This window comes from Dermochelys coriacea, chromosome 6 (genome assembly GCF_009764565.3).
Source record: "Dermochelys coriacea isolate rDerCor1 chromosome 6, rDerCor1.pri.v4, whole genome shotgun sequence".
NCBI classification, from domain to species: domain Eukaryota; kingdom Metazoa; phylum Chordata; order Testudines; family Dermochelyidae; genus Dermochelys; species Dermochelys coriacea.
In genome coordinates, this window is record NC_050073.1 from 112,851,541 (window position 1) to 112,857,472 (window position 5,932).

Sequence of the window (5,932 nt, forward strand, 5' to 3'; positions counted from 1 at the left end):
TGATGGGGGCTAATTTAGCTACAACTAATCAGGTGAAAGAGCATGGAGTCATTGTGGATAGTTCTCTGAAGAGATCGACGCAGTGTGCAGCGGCAGTCAAAAAAGCAAACAGGATGTTAGGAATCATTTAAAAAGGGATAGAGAATAAGATGGAGAATATCTTATTGCCCTTATATAAATCCATGGTATGCCCACATCTTGAATACTGCGTACAGATGTGGTCCTCTCATCTCAAAAAAGATATGCTGGCATTAGAAAAGGTTCATAGAAGGGCAACTAAAATCATTAGGGGTTTGAAATGGGTCCCATATGAGGAGAGATTAAAGAGGCTAGGACTTTTCAGCTTGGAAAAGAGGAGACTAAGGGGGGATATGATAGAGGTATATAAAATCATGAATGGTGTGGAGAAAGTGAATAAGGAAAAATTATTTACTTGTTCCCATAATATAAGAACTAGGGGCCACCAAATGAAATTAATGGGCAGCAGGTTTAAAACAAATCATAGAATATCAGGGTTGGAAGGGACCCCAGAAGGTCATCTAGTCCAACCCCCTGCTCAAAGCAGGACCAAGTCCCAGTTAAATCATCCCAGCCAGGGCTTTGTCAAGCCTGACCTTAAAAACCTCTAAGGAAGGAGATTCTACCACCTCCCTAGGTAACGCATTCCAGTGTTTCACCACCCTCTTAGTGAAAAAGTTTTTCCTAATATCCAATCTAAACCTCCCCCATTGCAACTTGAGACCATTACTCCTCGTTCTGTCATCTGCTACCATTGAGAACAGTCTAGAGCCATCCTCTTTGAAACCCCCTTTCAGGTAGTTGAAAGCAGCTATCAAATCCCCCCTCATTCTTCTCTTCTGCAGACTAAACAATCCCAGCTCCCTCAGCCTCTCCTCATAAGTCATGTGCTCTAGACCCCTAATCATTTTTGTTGCCCTTCGTTGTACTCTTTCCAATTTATCCACATCCTTCCTGTAGTGTGGGGCCCAAAACTGGACACAGTACTCCAGATGAGGCCTCACCAGTGTCGAATAGAGGGGAACGATCACGTCCCTCGATCTGCTCGCTATGCCCCTACTTATACATCCCAAAATGCCATTGGCCTTCTTGGCAACAAGGGCACACTGCTGACTCATATCCAGCTTCTCGTCCACTGTCACCCCTAGGTCCTTTTCCGCAGAACTGCTGCCGAGCCATTCGGTCCCTAGTCTGTAGCGGTGCATTGGATTCTTCCATCCTAAGTGCAGGACCCTGCACTTATCCTTATTGAACCTCATTAGATTTCTTTTGGCCCAATCCTCCAATTTGTCTAGGTCCTTCTGTATCCTATCCCTCCCCTCCAGCGTATCTACCACTCCTCCCAGTTTAGTATCATCCGCAAATTTGCTGAGAGTGCAATCCACACCATCCTCCAGATCATTTATGAAGATATTGAACAAAACGGGCCCCAGGACCGACCCCTGGGGCACTCCACTTGACACCGGCTGCCAACTAGACATGGAGCCATTGATCACTACCCGTTGAGCCCGACAATCTAGCCAGCTTTCTACCCACCTTATAGTGCATTCATCCAGCCCATACTTCCTTAACTTGCTGACAAGAATGCTGTGGGAGACCGTGTCAAAAGCTTTGCTAAAGTCAAGAAACAATACATCCACTGCTTTCCCTTCATCCACAGAACCAGTAATCTCATCATAAAAGGCGATTAGATTAGTCAGGCATGACCTTCCCTTGGTGAATCCATGCTGACTGTTCCTGATCACTTTCCTCTCCTCTAAGTGCTTCAGGATTGATTCTTTGAGGACCTGCTCCATGATTTTTCCAGGGACTGAGGTGAGGCTGACCGGCCTGTAGTTCCCAGGATCCTCCTTCTTCCCTTTTTTAAAGATGGGCACTACATTAGCCTTTTTCCAGTCATCCGGGACTTCCCCCGTTCGCCACGAGTTTTCAAAGATAATGGCCAAGGGCTCTGCAATCACAGCCGCCAATTCCTTCAGCACTCTCGGATGCAATTCGTCCGGCCCCATGGACTTGTGCACGTCCAGCTTTTCTAAATAGTCCCTAACCACCTCTATCTCTACAGAGGGCTGGCCATCTCTTCCCCATTTTGTGTTGCCCAGCACAGCAGTCTGGGAGCTGACCTTGTTAGTGAAAACAGAGGCAAAAAAAGCATTGAGTACATTAGCTTTTTCCACATCCTCTGTCACTAGCTTGCCTCCCTCATTCAGTAAGGGGCCCACACTTTCCTTGGCTTTCTTCTTGTTGCCAACATACCTGAAGAAACCCTTCTTGTTACTCTTGACATCTCTTGCTAGCTGCAGCTCCAGGTGCGATTTGGCCCTCCTGATATCTTTCCTACATGCCCGAGCAATATTTTTATACTCTTCCCTGGTCATATGTCCAACCTTCCACTTCTTGTAAGCTTCTTTTTTATGTTTAAGATCCGCTAGGATTTCACCATTAAGCCAAGCTGGTCGCCTGCCATATTTACTATTCTTTCGACTCATCGGGATGGTTTGTCCCGGTAACCTCAACAGGGATTCCTTGAAATACAGCCAGCTCTCCTGGACTCCCTTCCCTTTCATGTTAGTCCCCCAGGGGATCCTGGCCATCTGTTCCCTGAGGGAGTCAAAGTCTGCTTTCCTGAAGTCCAGGGTCCGTATCCTGCTGCTTACCTTTCTTCCCTGCGTCAGGATCCTGAACTCAACCAACTCATGGTCACTGCCTCCCAGATTCCCATCCACTTTTGCTTCCCCCACTAATTCTACCCGGTTTGTGAGCAGCAGGTCAAGAAAAGCGCACCCCCTAGTTGGCTCCCCTAGCACTTGCACCAGGAAATTGTCCCCTACGCTTTCCAAAAACTTCCTGGATTGTCTATGCAATAAATAAAAAAATAAATAAAAAAAATAAAAGGAAGTTCTTCTTCACACAGCGCTCAGTCAACCTGTGGAACTCCTTGCGTGAGGAGCTTGTGAAGGCTACGACTTTAACAGGGTTTAAAAGAGAACTGGATAAATTCATGAAGGTTAAGTCCATAAATGGCTATTAGCCAGGATGGGTAAGGAATGGTATCCCTAGCCTCTGCTTGTCAAAGGGTGGAGTTGGATGACAGGAGAGAGATCTTATGTTCTTATGTTCTTAATTTGGTATTCTCAGTTGTGACCCACTGAGGCACGGTGACATTGACAAAAAACGGAACAACAGTATTTGGCCAAAAGTAAAGTTAACAGTGCCTCAAAGCGAAGTTACATGTGCTTTCTGGAAGGAGTGATGAGGGTGTATGGAGATGGGGGAATTGCATGGCCTGCATACATTGCTACCATAATGATGAACTTTGAACATGTACATGGATTTAATGTTTGAAAGCATTATTATGCAGTGAAAAGGGATTGTCATAGTAAATTTTAATATTCAATGGATGTAATGAATCTGGATTTCCTTCATACTTCCAAATCCCAGGCAAGAACAGCAAAGACATGCTGGCGAAGATGGGAGGTGTATGATTTGATTTTCGTAGTCAAAGTTATTAAACAAAATAGTTTGAAAGGGTTGATGATAGGAAGTTTCTTAGTGTTTAACCTCTCTGACCCTGGTTTTGGTAGGTGGAAATTGGAGTGTTTTGAAATCACATGTTTTTTGTTGGCAGAGTTATTTCCTGTAGGGAGCAGATCTGCAACTAAGGAATGGTGCCGGGAGAAAGCTTTGACTTTTGTGTGCACGCAGCTTGGGAAAAGACCTGCACCATCACAAGTAACACAGACTTCCTTCCAAGACCTAATCGCCAATGCAGTCAGTGCCAGAGAACTTGAACAGCTGTTTGTTATAGCGGCATCTAGTGAATCCCAGCAGAAAGCAGAAGTCAACTACACTTCCTCATTCTCTTATAAAAGTGTCCTCTGAACAAGGCTCAGTCCCAGATATGCCAATATTCCAAGCAATGACTGCATACTGAAAGCTGATATGTAGTGGAAGAATGCCTGTGAGCAATGCATTCATTAGAATGAAAAATGAAGAAATAATTCTTTGGCCTACAACAGAAGGTGGGTTATTGTGGAGGCAAGATAGTGTGATAACTCTGAATGCTAGATGAAGAACACAGGTGCAAGAATGGTGTTATGTGATGAGAGCCTTAAGCAGATGGACAGAGTTGTTAATGAAAGGGCTAAGGATAAAGTTTCCTAATTTTTGAAAAAAAGTAGCTGGAAAACAATTTAAGAACCCCCAATCTGCATATAGTAGGTCTCAGAAGGCCAGGTGGATTGCAATAGTGTGTGTTTTCTTTATTTGTGTGATTTCTTTAAAGAAATATTGGGTCATATTTCTCAGGTGAAGTAAAGCAGCATAACTCCATTGATTTCAGGGGAGTTAAACCAATTTACACCAGGTATGGATCTGGCCCACTGAATGTATCCATTTTTTTTAAACAGATTTTGAAGCCAGAGTTAGACAAAGCTTACCAACAAATCCCCCTATTTAGCCCCTGGAAAGTAAGGAGCAACTGAGCAAAGTACTTTGACTACAAAAAGCAAATCTATCATTCTATGAAAGTAAAGATCTGGACTTGATTATTGCTGTTTAATATGTATATCAGAAGCTCTCAGGGGCCTCAAATGGGGGTTACTTGCTGTATAAGCCTCTAGTAGATGACAGGCCCTGCCTCCAGCCTGAATCTTCCTGCTGTTAGAGTTTAATTGACTGTTCAATCACATGCAAGTTGAATCATAAAAGAGGGGAGAAACTATATCTATTAGGGGAACGTTTTCCTAGATGTGAGTTTAAAGCAAACCAAAGCAGAGTGCCGGAAATACTGCAGCCTCAGTTTCCCCATCTGTAAAACAGGGATAATAATACCTGCTCACCTTTTAAAGAACCTGGATTAATGAGGACAGGATGATGACAATGAGTGCTGTGTGCCATTATTTACATTTCCCCAAATTATTAGTAATAGTGAAGGGTAACCTGTACATGGTTAATGGCACATAACTCCCATAAAATCAAAACTACTATGGACATAGGGTGAAAGACTACTTGACTGAATAAAAGAATCATTGCAGCAAATAAAGGAAGCTAAAAAGTATGTGGAAAGCAGTGGTTTTTCTATGAAGAAACAAATACAACTGGTTAATGGCACTAGCCTAAAACTTGGGAAACAATTCTCTGCTCTGCCACAGACTTCTTGTGTGACCTTGGGTAAGTCACTTAGTCTGTCAGTGCCTGCATTCCCCATCTGTAAAAAGAGAAATAGTACATCCCTACTTCACAGGGGTGTGAGGATAGATACAGTAAAGATTGTGAAGCACTTTGAGGTGTACAGATGAAAAGTGTACACAAGAGCTAGCTGTGATTACTATATTATGTTACCTATAACAGCAGTATACAATATCAGTAAAATGTGCAGTAGCAGCTAAAATGTCAGCTGTAGACAAGATATCCTTGAGACCAAGAGCTTAGTACAATTAAAAAAAGAATTAGACATTTATAAATAACAAAGACACCCAGAGTTACTTTAGACAGTTCAACTGTGCCACCAGAGCAAGGACCAGGCTCTGTCCCTAGAATGGCCGGGTTGGAGTCTACAGGTGAAATCCTAGCCCCACTGATGGGAGAGTTTTACCTTTGATTTCAATGGGGCCAAAATTTCAGCTTATGTGGCCAACTATCCTCTCCAGTTGAAATCTGGGCTTCTAGCGATGTGAAAATCAGAGATTGAGAAATATGTCCATAGTGTTGTTTGACTTTAAAACCAAACTTTCGCAGCTCCAAAGGATGGGGTGTAGGAGTCAGAAAGGGAAAGAATGCAAGTAATATGAGGTTTAATTTAAAGTTAGATACGTTTTATCTGACCTAACCCATCTGGTCAGTTTTTATGGTCTGCCAATTCATGGGAATGATATGATACGTTTATCTTTCCACATTTCCTCTTTCATTAAAC